We start from the raw sequence: 20,608 nt of genomic DNA on the forward strand, positions 1-20,608 counted from the left end.
GACATTCATCCTAGACAAGTAAAATGAAGCCAAATTTAAGCAGACTCCTACTTTGGTAACTTAGCCGCTAGGAACATTTACTCTATATTGTACCAAACTCAGTCAAGCAAATAAACACCCTCTTGCTACTGCTGGAGAGAAGGAGCAAAGACCAATGTATATTAAAAGAACCTTGGTATCACTGGGAAAATAAGTTCTTATCAGGTGATAAGAATACATTCTCCAAGGAGAACTGCCACAAGCAACAATGACTCTTAGCAGGAGGTGTTGGGGGAAGCACCACGTGATACTATAAGGGACATAAAAGACTTACACTGGCACAAGGAGAGCATAAGCAGAAGAAGAAAGGGATGAAATATTCCATATTCTTAGGCATGAGAAAGGAAGCAGTGCATATTCAGAAGTCCAAGGAAAGAAGATGTCTGTTCTTTGTTGAAGCAACACACAAAACGTGGCCTGGGAAAAAAAGGACCGTCTTTCTCCACAAAGAAAAAACACTGCACTGAATTCAGTTATACCAAAATCCCCGTCTAAAGAGGCATTTTAAGGGGAAAGTTCTTCCCAAATTTCTTCTCAACAACTTGAAAATAACTTAAATAAATTCTTCCCCTCCCCCCCATTTCTATGAGGAAGCAAACTCTCAATTTCCTACTTCTCCAAGCACAGAACCAGATCCCCGCCCTCTCCACAAGAGAGAAAAGGTGGGGAGATACAGAAGGGAGAAGCCGCCTCTTTGCCTCTTTAGAGAGGTGGTTCACCCAGAGAAACAGCTACTCTCCTGCCAAGGAAGAAGGTCACTGGGAGTGAGCTGGTGTTGGTACTGCAGCAGGATGATGAGCAAGGCTGAGGCCATCCAACCAGTGGAAATGCCACTGTGTGAGGTCCATCCATTTGATGCATTTCAATGTCATGAATCATTTCTCATGTTGAATCAAAGCTAGAATAAATATAATGGAGTATGCTGGGAAATCATCCTTTGTAATCTGCAGCTCACAAAAACCAATCACCCAAAGGGGCATTCCAAAACAGCTTCTGAAGCTGTGTTTGACAAAACCTGTGCATTTCTGAAATGCTAATCAGGGCAGAATTAGCTGATCAGGGAAACCCCAAGTTAGATGAGGACAGGAGGCCAGCAGCAGATTACAGTCTAAAAAGGTTTAAATAGACTTGTTAACATCTGCTGAGGGTGCAACTATAATTAAGAGATCTCCTTTCCTTGTTTGGGGGTTTGAGAGTTTTGTTTGTTTGGGGTTTTGTCTTTGCTAGTTTTCTGCCTTTCCAGTTCTGACAATGAATTTTGTATCAGGACTCTGGGGAAGCAGAGCAGACTTTCAGCATTCACAATCAGGAGAAGCAGAAGATCATGGCAATGGAAAGGCAGTTTAGTCCCAGAGTTGTTATATTCTTTCAGAAGCTTTTCATCTCATGAATACAAATCTCTAAAAAGTCTTGGCTCATGGATTTACTTTTTTGGGCAGTTTTATCAGTAAACACCTAAATCTGCACAAGTCACTGTTGCTCATTTGTCCACACTTGTTCTGCAACGTCACTCAGTCAGAAAATTAGTGAAAGAAATCAATTCCTTCCATGTGTATAGGCAGTTAAAAGCAGGTGTCCAAATTACACAACCCTCACTTGATCCCTTATCTCCTTCAAAAGTATGGAGTAAGTAAAAACTTATGAGTAAGGTAATAGTTTTCATAGTGCCCAAATACATTTTAAGGGGCAGATTTTGAAAGGCAGATTTTTTTTTTGGACCATCCTGACCAGGGGACATGCATTGGTGACAGCCGGAGAGCACAACTTGGAGGGATAGTGGCTAATGACAGCAAAACAGTCCACAGGTTCACCCAGACAATGGGAGACTAGCATTTGTCTTTTGTAAGTTAATATAGACCTTTCTAAGCAATTTTTCAGGGCCTAGTTTTTTGCTTTAGGCTGCTGAACCTAATAGGTGCTTTTAGCACAAGGAGTGGGAGGGATCCATTTGTCAGGGAGCAACTTGCTTGGAGACTGAAAAGGACATTATACCATGAACATCTGAACGTAAATTTCAGCCTTTTCCTGGAAGGAAGAGGAAAACACAACAGAAGTGCAAAGCGCTAGGGAAAGACGATATGATCCAGAGTAATACCACAGGACTCAGTGATTAAACTGGGCTGGCAAAAGCAAGGTACCTGCATCTAAATTTAGCTACCTAAATGATTGGTTTGGTTTTCAGAGGTGATGAATGCCTGCAGCTCCTGTCGACTTCAGGTGCCCACATTTGAAATGTTTGGCCTTTAGTCTTCAACTCAAACTAATTGAAGGATTTAACATTTCAAAGCTAAGGGGGTTTATCCAATCCAAAGTGCCATAAAGCTGCAGTTCCTAGGCGAGAGAGATATGACACACGAGCAACTCAAAGCAAAGCAGGAGAAGAAAGATATTATTCCCCAAAGTGCATACACTTGAAAGACAGGCTAATGAGTTCTTAAATGACATAATTTAATCCCAAGGCTTCTCAAATACAATGCTGGAGTTTTCCCTTCCTCAGTCATTACAGACTGCATAAGGAAATTTTACCTGTAGTTCTCCTGCCCTTTGAAATACAGAAAAAATGTGCCCCTCAGTTTAGTTCTCCCTGAGCTGCATAATAGATCAAATTAGCCAACAACAGCCCTGCATCACAGCTAGGCAGGAAAGCAAGCCAAAGGGATCCTGCCCTCCCAAGGAGCATGAGACACAACATTTTCACAGGGATCCTAGGCCCATCAACCCTTGAAAGCAGCCTCCAGAACAGCATTGCCAGGGGCTGTGACAGGCTCAGAGACACCTTGCAGAGAAGGGAACACCTCTAGAGAGGGGGATACTGGTGGGGACAATCCTACAGAGTATTAGCTCCTCAAGGTGCTCGCACAAGGGATGAGCAAGTTTTCAAGAAAGCCTTATAGGCCATTTGGCATCCAGTTCAACAGCTGTAGTGCAGACTGTGGGGTTTTTGTAACGGTGCTATTCCTAGGAGCCTCTGCCTACCAGGATCCCCACTGGCTTTTGCACCAGCTTTACCTGGGAGAATTCCATCAGTCTATATGATGATAAACAACACAGTATAGATGCTTAATTATAGGTTAGATCATTTAGTCAAAAGCAAGAACAATGAAAATATTGTTTTAAGACAGGAGTGATACCATGCAAAGCTCGAGAGTTCTAGCAGCAGATTGAGGTTAAGTGAGGCTTTATGTGAGGCGATACGGTCCTTGCTCTATCTGGCAGAGACAGTTGAGAAAGCACAGTAAATTATGCATAAGACTGTTACAAGAAAAAGGTTAAGGATAAACCCATGGATAAGGTAATCAAACACCACTTTACAGAACGAAGCCTATCCTTTTCTCTGCCTCAATTCTGTACTGCTAGGAAAGTCACCTCAGCCAGAACATCTCACAGTTGGTCACCTTCTGGGCATCCACATGAAACCTGCTGGCCTGGTCTGCAGAAATCCTGAGCAATGACAAGTGTAACTGTAGTCTCTAAGAGCCATGAGCTGAATCTGTCATTTAAGTTGCTAAGTATGCAAAAGAAATCAAGCTCTAAAGCTGTCACCCAAAGAGAATGAGCATTACTTAAAATATAAAATATATGTATTAATGCTTCAGAGACTTTCAGATACTCTGCTGAGAGGCTCTGTATGAAAGCTCAGAGGACATTAATAACCTTGTATTCAGGGCAGAGTTTGGATGGCATCTAAGCACTGGAACTGCACACTGACCGATGCAGATAAAAATAAACACTTGATCTTGTCCACCCTGTGCACAGAATAAAGTAGCAGCTTGTGATCAAGTCTTTAAGACTGCATCACATTCATGTTCCAAATTAAAGCTACACAGGCAGTCATAATTCTGCCTTTTCTTAATCCTTCAGAGTTAAATTTTACAGTTCTAGCTTTCTTTAAAAATAGAACTTTTTGCACATCAGTAATAGTTTACCCATCTCTGGCAAGAATGATTTACATTCAGTATACTAGCACAGTAAATTCTAATGAAATGATCCCATGAATCCTAACATAGCATTACATTTAATTGCTATATTCATTAAATAAGAACACTGGAATTTTTTGTAAAATTAGAAATTTTGAGGTGCTATCAAATGAAATTAAACTAATGAGATAAGATTTAACTGAATACATAACTTATACAAAGTAAGATTTTATGCTGTGCTCGATTCTAGCTCAATTCTAATTTGATTTAGGACACCAACATCAAACTCTCAGCTTTCAAATTTGTTTCAGTTAATTTCATGCTAGCTTTAAGAAGCTGAGTCTAATAATGATTGCATTGATAGCATATTGATTTATTTTCCTATTACAGGTGGTGTTTTCTGAGCAACACCACTACCATTACACAGAAAACACAAGAGGTAGGCAGCATTTGTTTAGGTGCCAAGGGGGTCTGTTTATACAATGGCAGTGGAGAGCTTACACGTAGAGAGTGTAAGATTAACTTTGTGGGGATGTTTCCAATGCATGTAATTGCAGTTCTCACCTAAGCGCAAAGCTGCTACAGGATGGAGGGTCCTATGGTGACTGTAAGAGTACAGATGGGGCGGCTGCTGATATGCCGATCCACATTTGTACAAAACGATCTCTATGTTTCTTACCTCTGTTAAACAGTGCTAATAAATGTGCAATAAGTTGGTGAGGGGAACTCCTTTAACAAGCACAGGAGCCCATTGCAGGATATAGACAGCAAAACCATCAAATTCCTAAGCAGCCACTCAGAGATAGGACTAAATATTGCCACTGAGATATCTCCAGGAGCCCCACCAGGCAGGCTGCAGAATTAAGTGTCTCAGTAACACTCACATGGGCATTGGAGGATAGCCAGTTTTTTTTCCTGGATGTAGTCTTTCTTTTGGTGGTTGGCTTGCAAAGTTATAGAGCAGGAAGATCTGGGCATCTGGTGAAGAGAAACATCTCTCCTTTGCACCATGTCTTGCATTCCACAAGTATAAAAACAACCTCACAAGCACCACAGCTTCCACCCACCCAGTTGCAACCATCCGTTTCAATGACCCTGACATGCTCTTGCTTCTGTTTTGTGAGAGAAGGTTCTAGAGATGTACAACCTTTACGTACAACTGAAAAAAAAGGGATACAGAGATCAGCAACAAACTGTCACACGATACCTGGAAATGCCCAGAAATGAGAACACAGAAGTAGGGTGTTTCCATTATCTACTGGGTATTAAAAGCCAGCTGCAGACTGTTGAAATTAGACTTGAGTTAAATGGACAAAAAAAATGTAACTGAATAACATTGGACCACGTAAACAGCATGAAAATCAGCAGTGTAAGTTGAGCAGCCCATTTGGGCAAGATACAAAAAAAGAGGGGGTCTTTTGGAAAGGGAATTGTAGTAAGCCAGGTATGAAGCAACCTCTGACTGAATCACTTTTGTAGTTGCAGGCAGAGCCACTTGACAGAGGACTTCAGAAGCATTAAGCAAATCTTATCTCCGAGTCTGAAGAACCAAGCAGGCACCAAACGACAGCAAAAAGTCACAACTGAAAACGCTCTCCAGATCATCACCAGCACAACGGGAGCAAAACAGCGTCATAAAGAGAAACAAATAGACAGTTTGGTAACTGAAATAAAAGCTGTATAGTTTGGTTTATGCCAGCTTAGATTTTGTAATTTGTGTCAGAAAAAGGATGTGGCTTTTTGTAACGCTAGGCAATTGAAAGCAAACTCAAGGACATGTCCCTACTAACCTCAGTTGTTTACACACTCCTTGCAGGAATAGACTGAACAACAGCACACACAGTTGGGCCTACCAACTTCATAACTCACTGAATTTTCAAAAAGATACACTTATTCATTTCAGCACTTCCTGGGCTTTTCCATAGTGTTTAAATTGCATACTCAGACACAGACTTTTGTTAAGTTCAGTAGATCCATCTGCACTTCTTAAGGACCCTGTGCTCTCCACTTTTGATCCAACTATGCCATTCTTCCCCGATCATTTTCAATTTTCATGCCTTTGTTTATGTATCTTCAAAATATAAATGTAAAAATCTGAACAAATCCAAAGACCCTAGTACTGTTTCTTCAATGTTAGGATCCCTGCATTCCTGCCATATTACTGACAGACAGGTGGAGGGTATTGGGGGAAATCCGAGCGCTGATTATGGTTTTCTCTGTAGCCTAATATATGTAGCAACACAGAACCTCATTAACACACACTTTAATCACCATACTCTATAGCTTATCAACGCACTTACAGAAAAACAAGCCTTTGAAAATAGTCCCAGTTCAAAAGGGGGAAAACACCTCCCGCCAACCATAAAAGTGACAAATCAGAGCCTCTCTCCCTAGAAAACCCCTCATCCTCCAGCTACGGTTCTGTCTACGGTCTTTTGAAGACAGACAGGAACTCAACGGTTTGCATGCCCAGAAGGTGGGATGCAGGCCAGCACAGATCCAACCGCTGTGACAACGTTTACAACGTGCATGGCCCAAGCTTGCTGGGTTTATTCGCTTGCGTTCACCATGATGCTAGCACAGTCTCAGGGCTTCTGGACCACTGCTGCCTTCCATCCCCCTGACCTGCACCTCAGGCAGAGCTCACTTGCAACTATCTTAAAGAACGGGTAGCCAAAGGCCTTACGTTATCTTCTGTGATTGTGACATACAGCTGTTTGTCAGAATACCTTTCACAAATGTCTAAGGAAAAGATCAGACAAATCATTACATACCCTTACTGTGGCTTCCTACTTTAGAAGCGTTAAACAGGCCTTTTTTGCCCTTAGCAAACTTTTCTATCAATTGCGCTTCGGTATGCCAACATTATTCAAGTGTGGATCTTGTTCAAACGTTACAGAAGACCATTACATATTGTACCAGAGTGTTGGATCAGACACCGTAACACTAATGTCTTTTGGTTTTGTGTGAAAAATCGTATCCATATTAATATTCTGAAAAGGGCCTGTAAAAACATGATCCACCTAAAATCTAACTAATCAATCTAATTGTGAATAAAGTGTCCCAGGTCTTTTTTTCATTAACCCTGCATATTTTGTTGGAAGAAATAATTCCTAATAAAATGGAAACTCTTTCTGCATCCATGCATAACGCATCTACTATGTGAAGCTCCTCTGGAGAACAGTATGTGGAGAACACAGACAATAAAATTGTTTGGCAGTCTCTCTGACATACAGGGGTATCTCGTCATAGAAGAGATGCATATGCTTCTGATAAGAGTATACAGTAGGTCATATTGATATTGAAGGTTTGAGAACTCCCACAGTACAGAGCTGTCACTTAGGCACTCCGTACAACAGTGACTTGTTTATGTCTGATATACAGTAATTTACTTCTGTGAGACAATTCAATAGAGCTAATGGCCAGAGGATTCTTTTACTGTTGGTTACACTGATTTTACTGCTTGAGAAGAAGCTATTAGCTAATGGCAGGAATTTCCTTTGTAATCTTCCCTTCATCATTGGGGAAAAAAAAAATTAATCATGTTCCAAGTGCTTCAGCATTGCTCAGTTCACTATTTCTGGTTGCAATTATTCTGTGTTTTGTTTAGGTTTCTAGGAAAGCCCAGTATACACGCTTTAGTTGGTATAAGAAATAAACCATTAAACAACAACAAAAAATTTATATCTTAACTTTTGTGTGGAGTTAACATTTATCCTCTTGTCTGAATTCTGGATAAGAACATTATCGTGTTTGCTGTCTATTGCCATGGTTATGTCTGTGCAGGTCATGAAGGGCTGTACTTGCATAATCTACACTGAAGTAGTAGGAATACTTCATCTGGTTTGTGCAATATGAAAATACCAACATTTGCAGCATGTGTGTGCATTTTTTTGCACTGCTGACCTCACTGGGGGCATTTCACATTTTTTCACAGATGTCTTTATGGTGGTGGAGTTCTGTCTTATTCACATTCAGTTTAGTCTACTCTTCCAGTTTATGCATAGGATTAAATTGAACAGAATTGTTTATCTAAAGGACACCAACCTGCTGTTCACCCAGGCCACTCTAAAACTGAATAGTACCAACTACAATAGGACAATTTGTAGAATAAAGCAGCACTCAGTGTTACTGTGGTAGGGTGGTATATAGACCTTTACACTACAGGTTTGTAATGTGACTATTTATGATCAATCCAAGCAAAATGAAAATCTTAAGTGTTTCGTTTTCTACAAAGTAAAAAGAGCTTCACCACAATCACTGTTCAAGTAATTTGCCACTTGGTACATTCCATTCAGGTGTAGGTAGAAAGAACAAAATTACCCAGTCAAAGATGGCAGAATTCAGTGCAGATAAAAAAATTCTGTAAAAGTAAAGGAGGAAGATAATTACAATCTTTCCAGCACAGAACCATTCTAATGTGTACAGAACAGCTTTACCTAGTCTCAATCCACATATATTTTCATTTAAATACAGTCCTTTGCTAATTCTACCACTCTCTAAAGTTTACTGCAGGGAGCATGAAAAAGATGGTCTTTATGAACAGATGGTCTTTTCAAGGAAATGTAGTTACATTTAAATACAGAAAAATGTACTGCAAACTAATGGTCCTGTTAGAATGCAAGTTCTGAAAAGGGAGAATATGGGACCACATAATATGGTAGTCCTTAATTATGGGGGGTTTTTTCCTCTTCTGAAGACAAACTAATCACTAATGAAGCTTAATTAGCAGTAAACAGGTACCAGTGTACAGTCATTCATGTACAAACAGATGTCTATTGATTGTATTTGACTGAATACAAATGTGAGTAACTGTTGTTCAGGTATTATTAGTATAGGGTGGGAAATTGCAACACAGCTGCTACCTCCTCTATGACAAGTGAACAAACTCAGTCCGTCATGCACAGCTGCATTCTTACTTTAAAGGATCAGCTTACATCTGAACACTTGGTAGCAACCTCTCAGTGTCCAGCATGCTATCCAATGAGCCTAGTTATATTTGAGAGCAAAGGTTTTACCAAATTTCACCAAACTGCAGTCCAAATGAGCAATATGCTTTTTTTTTTTTTTCTTACCCTCTGAGACACCTCCTGATATTTGCTGCTTTCCACATTTTTGCAGAGATCCTGCAATTTTGTACACAATGCCTGGGCCAACCATAATGCTGAGTACAACAAAGGACCAACTGGGACATAAAAGTCTGGTTTGGTGTTTTGTCCTGTTTTTTTTTTAAGGAGTCTCTCTTCTCTCTTTCATGTTCAACAGGGGTCATTTATCAAGTCCATCAGACCTAAATCTGTGAAAGGCCAGTTCAACTTGAGGAGGCCAGATGATTTTCACAGGAGTAGAATATTTGGGGAGTAAACACTGTCAGCTGGGGAACACAATCATGCTAGGGCAAAGATACAAAAAAGCCTTGAAATTGAGAAGAAATCCTAACCTTTAAATTATATTGCTTTTTGTATATGTGTGTGTGTGTGTGTTTGTTTTCTTTGAAAGACTCCTTGAGCTCACTGTCTGAAGTTTAGGGCAATGCCTTTCAATCCTTAGCAGCCAGAATCCACTTTCAAGTCTACAAATACAATAAAACTAAATTATGGAAGATAAAGGCTGTCTGAATTCTTATTTCTACTGACAGTTTCATGTTAGGTATAATGTTTTTTTGAACAACACTTGAACCAAAGTAGTCAAAGTTGTACTCTTTTTATTTTTTACTATCTAATGAGAATGGTGAACCTTTCACCTCCCAGAGATAAGCCCTATAGTCTTCCCTACGGGTCTGTGGAAAAGAGCAAAATGATGTGAGTACTAACAACAGCCAAGATCATTCCCCTGGTCTGTTTGCAATAGGAGAAGCGGCACAAACGAAATGCCACATTCAGTGGTGCTGCCTGCTGCAGGACTCCAATTTCTAGAGGTGAAAAGCGAGCACAGCTTTGAGCTGCACCACCTCCCCAGGAAACCCCACTCTCCGGCTGCAATGGCACAGAGGCACCCGGGTCTAACTGAGGGCAACAAGAATCTTTCTGACACAATGAGGGAGGATAGGTAACACTCCTATGGTTATCCAGTGCCCTCAGTTAGAAGGCTCTCAGAGTCACCAGAAGGCACTTGAAGAGAAGTCAGTACTGCAGAAGTCCACATGACAGATCTTAGCAACTTATTTTGGTCTTCTCTAATTGGTTTTTCAAAGTGAAAGAGGCAGTGAATCTGGAAAGGATGACAAGACGTGTAGTGTATAGCACTGGACCAGGACTTTGGGATATCAATTTATTTCAAGTTCTGCCTCAGGCTCCATCTTTAAATTTCAGCATGTCACTTCTCTCCCAGTGCCCTTCCATAAAGCAAGATAACAATGCCTCCTTTGTCTGTTTAAGGTCAATTCTAACACTAAGTATAGTTATGTATCTCATCAAAGTACTTTCCAATATAGGAGTGGAGCATTCAAATGAATTGAGGCTGTGTCTGTACAGCACATACTGTGATTTCAAATGCTGCTCCAATATTAATATCATAATATTAATAATTTATTTAATAATAAAGCAAGTTGTATTTGACGATGCTAACAGAAATTTTAATAATGATCAGGTTTCCACTTATTACTTTTTCTAGTATTATAATGGAGTGAAACATTCATTTTAAAGTCACTTAGTGATGAAGACAGAAAAAAAAAATCAATGATTAATATATTGAGTAAAGAAATGAACACTATAAGGCCTATAGTGACAGATAATGTCACAGCTGAGAGGAGACATCTCCCAAAGTTAAATATTCTGTCATATCATGGTATCTTATTTCTGTTTCTCCCTTTTTTTGGAGTGAAGAGACCCACCTAAAGAACAGCAATGCTACATTCTCTTCAAAATCAGGTGAGTGAATATGCTCAAAATTGTCTTCTCTTCCCTTGGGCAACAAGGATGATATGGCTAACCTTAAACTGGGATTTGGCAAAATAAAACATGAAAACTGTAACTAAAGGAATGCCAAATCTATTAAGATGAAGACAAAAGAACGATAATATGTATTATAAAATAGGGAGGCTTATTTGATGCCAGTTGAATTATTCATTCTATCCAATTTGTTGTGGCCACTATTTCAGCTGAAGTCCCAATGACAGGCCCAAAATTTGATCTTGCCTTTTGGGTACAGCAGTGAGAATCCAGAATAAATCCGCTAAAGCAACAGAATTAGTCAGGATTTACTCTGGTGTTCTTCAGAGTACACTGAGGCCAGTTGTTTCTTTCTCTTTTAACTTCAGGGTTTAGTTTTAAACAAGACAGAAAGGACTTCTCCTCACAGTAGAGGTCTATGCTCACACCATGGATGGTCTGACTGCCCAACAATCTTATTCCTCTCCCTCCAAAACCAACTTGATTCAGACAAATCGGCACAAGAACACACAGATGCCACATCAGAGTTCCTATCTTGAAAAGAAGCGGTGAACCAGTGTCTCATTTACAGCCATTTGGGATGCTGCTATTGATTTCATACAGCAGTCAGCTTCTCTAAAGTATGAGTCAGGTGTGTTAGGCAGACACAAGTGTATCCAGTCTCCTATTTTTGTTCTCCTCCCCCGTTTATTTGTTTCACCCCACTGATGCATCAAAATGTTTACAGAAGGGGTAAAATTTAACATCTCTATCCATTTGGTGGCTTTTGACTACAAACTTTGCGAAGGAAGAAATAAACCTCTTTAAAATGGTAAACTGCATGCTTGCCTACCATCCAGAACAGTTTCTGGTCTGTGCCTCAAGGAACCTCTAAGACACAAATAACATTACCGCATTGCTGAGCATGTCCTTCATGTCTTTCCACCTTGTTTCAACTATAAACATGAAAAGTTCCTTCATGCAATAATGATCTTTTTCTTTGCAACGCAAATATGCTCAGTAACAACAAATAATTGAATTTTCCAAGGAAAGAATTAATTTGAAAAGTCTGTTTTAAATACTTCTTCCTGCTATGGTTCTAAGTAATCCCCATGCTTACTATAACTAAGAAAAGTTTTGTGAAAATATGTATTTGTCCTGGCTTTATTTGTGTAGATAGCAATACCTTGAGCATATAATCTTTCACTCATACTTTTCTGGCTGATCAGACATGAAATTTTCACTTGGCTCATCAGCCGTAGTGCAGGAGGAAAATAGTAAAATACTGACTTCCCTGAAGTCATCAAATGGGTCTTTGGCACTTACTTCTGCAGAGACAAAAATGAACTCTATGGCAGCCTTTAAGGAAGTAACCAGTACTGAACTAATTCAGCTTGTGCAGTTACTGCTGGAAGTTTGATTGCATAAGTCAGCCAAGTGGACATAGGCTGACAATAAACACTTGAAAAAAAAAAAATCCTTATTTTATAAAAAATAAATATATGCAACACTATCAATGCTTTGAAAGCTGTCCTATGAGGAATTTAATTTTTCTCTCTTAATTTGGAAGTAAACACACAGAAAGTTGACAATGTCTTTAGAGTTTTCTTATTTCTAGCTTAAGAAACAGTATGGAACAAATAGATTAGAGATAATTTAAGAATCTCTAGTAACTTTTCATACATTTGCATTTACCATCATTTGCACTGTTTCTGAAATAGGTGACATGTAGTAGTCCTGCACAATTTTAGGTTTACAGACTCAAGACACATCTGTAACTGATTCTGTAGCACAGCCACAGATCAAAGCGATGATTAAAATCTAAGTTCTGGTGGGAGTTCAATCACTTCAAAGCCTATACATAGCAACATTAACATCCAGCCATGCATAGTTTTAAAGAGTGTGTGGCTGGGATCAGAAGTCCTAGAGGGAAACAAGTCAGTCTTTCTCTGGAAGCAGATAGCACTCACAATACTCAAAGATTTAAATCTCAACTACTGTCAAACCCTCCTGGGTGGTGAGGAGTCCTTTTGTGTTTATCTCAAGAAGAGTAGCATTTTTTCTTTTTTTTACTCTTGCTAAAATAGTAACAACAGAATTTCCATATATGAGATTAAATGCACTGCTGTTAGCACACAAATGCAGTGTGAAGAGCAATCTTTGCATCAATTGCATAGACATCTGCTCCATAAATCTAAAAAAAGTTATTTTGAAATCATAATTTTCTACTGCAATGCTTAGGAACTTTCCCACTGTATTCCTTTGTCATCTCATTCAATAATACCTCCACACATAAATGGTACTAACACAATCAGTTTACCTCTGCTATTATTTATTATTCATGTTGTGGGAGCACATAGAAACCCCAGCCAATGGGGCCTTGATCTTATTTGTACTTGCTGAACAAATACATCCTAACAGACAAGTCGCTGTCCTGAAGAAACGTTTTATTTACAGCCTAAACAGACAAGACAGATAAAGGGTGGGAGAGGAAATAACAAGGTGAAACGGCTTGCCCACAGTCACACTGCTAACCACTGACTTATTGAGGACAAGTAGCAAGCCACTGTCAAGTCCAAGAATAGAAATCTGGTCAATGGGATTGCTGCAAAGAGCCTGCTGCTCCCCAGCCTGGCTCCTGGAGTACAAAGCACTGTGACTGTAGTCACCCTTCATAGACACTGCCCTGAATGATCTTACATGGCAGTCGTACAATCCATCACATCTCAAATGTTTTTGCACTGAAACCTCGAGGAGAAGCTACTAGGTTTTAGGGGTTACATGGAGTATATGCTGCCATAGTTGCAGATCAGCAGCACAGGTTCTCCCTGTGAGATGCCCAGTTCCTCCAGCTTTCATACATGTTGTGTGATGCACATCAAATTTCTTGGGATCCCTCAGAGAGTTACTATGCTGCAAGTTCGCCTGGGCAGGGCCAAAAATACATTTATTTATTCACAGCTGCCTCAGTGGTGTAAAGAGCAATTAATGCTTATGGGGATTGAGTGTGGAAGTCTGCAGTGATTAAAGAACATAGCATGGAGAACAGCTTGATCACCTTCACCACTCCTGAAAGACTCAGGCTCATTAGGTTCATCTGTTCATGCAGAACAATGTTAATTCACCCTAAAAAGGATGGCAGGACAGGTGAAAGGTTGCTACACATCCCCAGAGCTTACATATGGCACTGATAAGCTACAAGAGAGAAAAAAAAACTGGAAATGGGTAGGAGAGACCCCTGGATTGCAATGTGGCTGGAGGTGAAACAGCTGTCACATCCAGCTTTCTACAGAATCAGAAAGACTCATTTATTACCCAACTCTCCACCCAGAGATTTATATGCACAGTAACACCTAATAGGTGAATGATGTAAAACTTAATAGTTACAGCTAAAAAGGTAGAGACTTAGGAAACCCTCACCCAAGCCATAAGGCTAAAGTGCTGACTTCTGGTCATCTCAGATTAGATCCTGGGCCTCTGTTCTGTATAAGCAGACAGGTTGGCACCAATGTCCTGGGAAAATTGCAACTCAAGTAACAGTGTCCCGCCTAATTTACACCCCACTCCCCCGCCTTTTAAATAGCCATCAGATTTTTCTTACCACGTTTTCACATGCTGCTTTTAAATGATAGTGCTGTATTTTTCCAAAGATGTGGCTGTTTTCTGACAGACGGAATAACTTTTACATATTGTTTTACCTGCCTTACTGGGGAGTTCTGCAGCATAATTACAACACAGGAGAGCTGAAGAAGTTTACAGCACAACTACATCACTGCAACATAATGTTCACTTGAGCATCACTTATTTCTTCTTGTTCCCCAAGGATGCAGCAGACAGGGCAATGCTTGCTGGATGACAGGCTGTTTGAATCCTCCTCGTAAGTGACTGGAGGGCAAAACAAATGCAGTAATTCTGCCCCATACTTGCTTGGCACCAGCTCAGCATCTAGACCTCTGTTGGCCATTCCTAACCTAAAATATTACCTACATCAGAAAAAGCTGTTCTATGAGCAGGCAGGTGAATCAGGTGATGGGACCTCATAATGTTAGGCATGGGGCAGAGAACAAATAAATTCAGACACACCACTAGCAGTGGCAGACTTAACATGTGCTACACTAGCTGATCACACTGTCCACAGTGCTAGTGTGTGGGGAAAATTCAGGAATTAAACAGAAAAAAAACCACAAAAAAACCCCAACCAAACCAAACCAAACCAACCAACCAATGCAACACATACAAAGCTGCCTGGCTGTCCTGGAGCAACTCTGACCCTACTATTGCTTATCTATTAGTGCTGGGATTTTCAATGATACCTCCCAATGAGATTTGTGCATCTAAATCTCTCAGTCTTTTTCAAAATCCCAACCTGAAGGTTGTCTATAACCTTAGTATTAAGAGCTGTAATAATTATAAAAAAAACCCCACAACCAAAACCAAAAACGAAACAACCAAACAAACCCAAAAGCCACAACCCCAACCCAAAAACCATTTGGAAAGAGCTACAGTGATAACTTTCTTATCCCCTAGAGATTAAACCAACGTCAAAGAGCAGTAAGGAATGTATCCAGAGGGCTGCTTATTGTATACCTACAATAGCGCTTCATCCTGATGCATTAGATTGGCCATTATTGGCGAGAAATTGCTAGACTAAAAGAAAAAAATGAATCACTGATGTGAGCCAACCGGGCTGCACATATTACCATACTGCTCCTATGTTATTTCTTTCTGATCTTTTCTCAGTTTCTGTCTTTTGTTACTCGTCAGGCATGCTGTGCATGGGATGAAGAAGCAGCAAGAGATGCCAGCAAGTTTCTGGATTAAGAGTGACCTTCTGAAGCTGCTATGATAAATTCAGCCTTGCTACTGCTAACGATGTAAGTTCCCAAGGGTACCACCAGCTGTAAACAGCACAGAAAGAATGCCCTGCCCAGGGATCTTAGGGTACAATCCATAAACATGACAGAACTACCCAACTCAGACAGTCTTTATACATGTAGAATAAAGCCCAACATTTTCATGTGCACTTCAGTTTTCTGATGCTATTTAATTTTCTTCACTTTTGCACAAAGACAACATAAAACAGACATAATATTAAACTTATATATGAATCTATGGACAAATGTCTAGAGAAGTTTGGAGTGAAGACTTCACCTCATTCCCACAGCACTGACAAAGTGGCTTCACAACACAGGAAAGACAGACACAGTCTGGCATTTTTTTTCTGAACAAAAGAAACAACAGAAAATTTTTTAGCATTTTAATTTTTTAAACTACCTTAGAATGGTAATTAAATATAAAGACTTCCATGAAGCCAGCAAATCACCAGAAACCAGATACTGGGATAAAGCACATGTGAAATGAGTGGTTCAAATGGATGCAAGTAGATGACATGAAATTAAAAATCCATAAAGTAAAAAAAACAGTAGAACACAGATGAACCATGAAGGCCTTGCAGACAGATGTTATTGAGGTCAAAAAACACTTTATCTTGGCGTGCATTAATAACCCATAGGGACTGTAGGTATCTGTTCAATAGTGTGAACTATCTGCAATATCAGCAAAACCAGAAAAAGTTATTGATTACTCTATCATTAAAAATCAGTTGACGTGAAGTCCTCTGTGAATAGGCAGCACTTAGGACCAGAGATATACTCATTGCTGATCTTTTTTGTGACAAGATGAAACAATAAATTGACTATTTGGACAAATCTCTTTTCTCACATTTGCCTTGAAAATATCAATGTTCTGGAAAAAAATATCAAGGAATACCCTTTGTTAGACAACCTACAGCATATCATTAATTTTACTGGAATTTTAAACTTCAGTACTGGTAATCTAAAAGTAAAAATATTTGTAGAGAAAATTTCTGACATATAATAGGGGGGCAAGTTAAAAAAAAAAAAATCAAATAGAAAAAAACTCTTTGCAAGGCAATATCCAGAAGAAGCAGAGTGAAAGACTGGATTATTTCTGTGTGTTAGCAAATTAAGTTTGCTCTGTTGTCAAATAAGTTTTTTGCTATGATTTTATTTTTAAATAATTCATGCTCTTTTTTGCTCCTTTTACTAACAGGCTTATGTTTCCTGTTTTTATGTTTAGCTAAACCATAAAGCATATTTTCTTATGTAAAGCTGAAAACATTCTGGTGTGGTTGGTTTTCTGACATGTATCATGACAGTTTCTCTACAAAAAGCCTTTAAGACACTATGGGAGAAATGCAACATTCAGGGACACACTCCTGTTTAGCTATCTGCAAAAATCAGATCTCAGAAAACCTAGAGAGCAACAGGATGTCTAACAAGCCCTTCTGGCCATAAACGCAGTTCATTGTTACATAAATATGATAATGTGAAGAGTTCTTGGACGAGGAAGCATGACCCTTGTATTTCTAGCCATCTTTTCCTAGTAAAATCTCTGTCCCAGTCTATGTGGCTCTCCTTGAAATCTTGCCCTTCTTTTGCTAGTCAGCCTTCTCTCGGGTCACTTTCTACTTTTCAGTCTTTCTCTTAGCACATCTTTAGAAACACTTTCATTTTCCCTGTCATTTCTTCTTCACGGCTCTGTTGGAACCGTGGCTCCTTCCCTTTCCCGGGTAATCCTACACGTGCACACCAGCTGTTACCCACTCTCGCAGAGGACACACAGGTATACACATTTCTGCACCAGACCGTGACCGCTGCTTGTCTTGTTGGGTCAGGGCATTGTCTGAGACCATGGGAAATTTAATCTCCACTTACACCTATCCCCAAAGCCCTGTAAAGGTCTTCCCTTAGCCTGCTATTTTGGCCATCCTACCTCTCTCTTTGCACCCCTGCATTATCTCACTGTCTCTTCTTGATTGCACCAAACATTAAAGTTTTTCCTTTCAAGAGAGAGATCTACCTCCATCACCGATCGCACTTACCTATCACATTCTCTTCTGCTGTTAAATACTTTAAGATAAGACAACATTTGTTTAATTGCAAGCATGATTATAAGACTTCTGCTACAACAGAGGCAATGCCTGGTAATAATTTTGTTTTGCTTTTTAAGTAAAGAAAACGGATGTACTTACATTTTTTAAGGCAAAAATTAATTCCTGCCAACATTTTCAAACAAGCAAAATTACATGAGCTAGGCATATAGAAAACTCTGACAGGCAGAAGGTGAAATATCATCAATCTTCATCCAATACATGAATTTGTATTATGGAATATATTTACTCTGTGCATAGAGGATAACTCTGCATTACTTGTTTTTACATATGACAGATGTTCATTCCTCATTCTTGTTATACAGTACAACTTAGTGGGAAATACCACGTGTTTCCTTTAGCAGCAGAATTTAACCCCAAATTTTGCCCTCTAAACCTACAGTGTGGCTTTTATCCTCATTTATTCTAAAAATACAGTAATCCACTGCTCTCTACCAGTTGAGGAGCATGGCAACAGGCAATCTGTTGCAGCCAGTTCTCTGTTACACTTGCTGGTTGGTAACAGAGCCATCACCTGGGAGCAGCTGCAACGTAAAGCAAAACCACTCATCTCTTTCCACTCAGCTGGTGTGTAGGGAAAAAAAAAAAACCCAACACAAAAACGTAGCACTGAACTGGTACCGCCTGATGCCATACTTATCAGATATCATTTTAACATTTATCACTAAATTTGGTGGCGTAAAGCCTGATACTCTCCTGTCAACCAAGCTCTCTCACTACTACGTTGTACAGGAGACTACACAGCAGCCAAATCTCAGCAGATGAAACTGTACATAGTTGCATTGAAAAAACCGAATGCCTTAAATGAAAAGCTGTTAAGCAATTTTCAAGAGATATAAGACAAACAGAACAAGTGATGTTCCTGATGATAAGAATTCCCCTTTTGATCAGACAGCTTCCTGTTTTTATTTGAGATACAGTGAACAGGCAGCTCTGACTTCCATCACCTTGAACACTTTTGGGCCTACAGGAGAAAGATGAGGAGCATCAGTTACCCATACCATGACTCACATAAATCATTTTTACAGAGATAAGCATGTGCAAATCCAACAGAGGTTTTGCCTTGCAGTATGCATTGGCCTGTGGACTGTAGATGGTAGCCTAACTGAATTTTGCTGCAAGTATGTGCAAGCACTTTCAGCGTACCTCTTGCTCGGGTGCTAAGCTTAAGCATCATTAAATTGACATAAATGCAATAGACTTCAAATAGCAAGCTCAAGCATTAGACCTAGAGCAAAATTCTTAGACCATCTTGTCTGGACCTCTACCCCGCCAGGACTGCTCCCTATGATACATGCTGTAAACTGTGTTTTACCTACTCCTGTTGTACCTTTTTTCACTCTTGTATAAAATCAGTGATTACCACCTTTTTAACATTCAAACAAAACAATATCCAAGGTCAATATTTAGTGCATTAGCAGCACCCTGTCCCAAGATACAAACCTGTTTGGAGACATTTGTAAACCTAAGTCTTAGTATTCAGTTTTTAATTAACAAAGAAAGCTTAATATGTGCTTTTTTTTTTTTTTTTTCCCATCCATCTGGCACTAAAATTGCTGAGTTGCTTCTGTTGCATTTTCAGGAAGAGTTTGGGGCTATTAGAAGAAAATTGGAGTATATTTCTCTCTCTATGGTCCACTTGCCTATTTCAAAGGCAAAGTGTGCTTGGAATTGATTAAAAAAGTGTTAGAGAAGATACTAAAGAATGCATATTTTTATGCATTCTTTCTACAGGCAGTAGAGAGGCCTTTTATTTGCCTTTTCATATGTTTCCACTGTTCCATATCAGGTCTCTGCATTTGTCCCCCATCAAATCTTAACATACAAAGAAAGAAAGAAAAAAAAAAAAGAAAAATAAAAAGTGCTGCAATTAATGCATTATCCACAGTTTGAAAAAGGCCCAACTTCACTGTTCCAATTTAAAGACCCTGTTGTGGTGAGATGACTTAGAAGTGGAATATTTTTATACTGCAATCTAGCACTTGTTCTCCTCAGTGATTCCTTTATCCTCTTGGGTGTATCTTCAGGGACCGTATATTGAGTTTTTAAATGAAACTCTCTGAGTCTTTTCCTTCTGGTATTTTCAAATTTTTCGCTGAAGGAAATGTTTGTGAGCTCTGCAGTCTTCTGTAGTACTCCTCTATCCATATTCCACCTTGCCTGTTACAACTTTACCAAGTACCACATTATAAAGAAATTCAAAGAAACTAGAAACAACTTTGTTTCTAACTAAAAACCAGAGAGGGGAGAACATATAAGGAGCATGTTAGGAACTGTTCTTTTTCTGACTTAGTTTCATTAGATATCCTGGTGGAAATATAACATGGGACAGCTGTACATAAATAAAGTGAACATCTGATTAATTCCATTTCTGTGTTTTTAATTGATCCATTTCTCAATACCTAAGGCACAAATTACCATATCTAGGTTGCACTGGAAAGCCCACATGAAAACCTAGAATATGCAGTGGAAGGGGCTTTGGGGAATTTTTAGCATGAGGTAAGTTTTAACTAAGTTCATTTTCCCCCTTTTCTGAAAGCCATCCAGCACACCCCATCTTAACATCGGCTCCCTGAAAGGCATCACCCTGTGACACCCTCCGCACCAGAAGTACCACCACCTGCCCAAGCCGGCCAAGTAGCCCATCAGGGCCAATCTCTTGCTGTGGGACTGGCAACTGCCAGTTGCCACAGCAGAAGTTGAATATCTCTTAACACTACATCTAATTATCTATATTATCCAGGGGATGAAAAGAGATTTCTTTATATCTCCACATGGCAATCAATAGACACAGAACTTGGAGATATCAT

General features: G+C 39.5%; 1 protein-coding gene across 1 annotated transcript in view; it reads right to left on the reverse strand.

Annotated features, from left to right (window-relative positions):
* Positions 1 to 20,608, reverse strand: part of FHIT (fragile histidine triad diadenosine triphosphatase) — a 426,006-nt gene that overhangs the window by 99,801 nt on the left and 305,597 nt on the right. The gene's annotated exons all lie outside the window — the stretch shown is intronic.

The sequence above is a fragment of the Pelecanus crispus genome, chromosome 7 (assembly GCF_030463565.1).
Source record: "Pelecanus crispus isolate bPelCri1 chromosome 7, bPelCri1.pri, whole genome shotgun sequence".
NCBI classification, from domain to species: domain Eukaryota; kingdom Metazoa; phylum Chordata; class Aves; order Pelecaniformes; family Pelecanidae; genus Pelecanus; species Pelecanus crispus.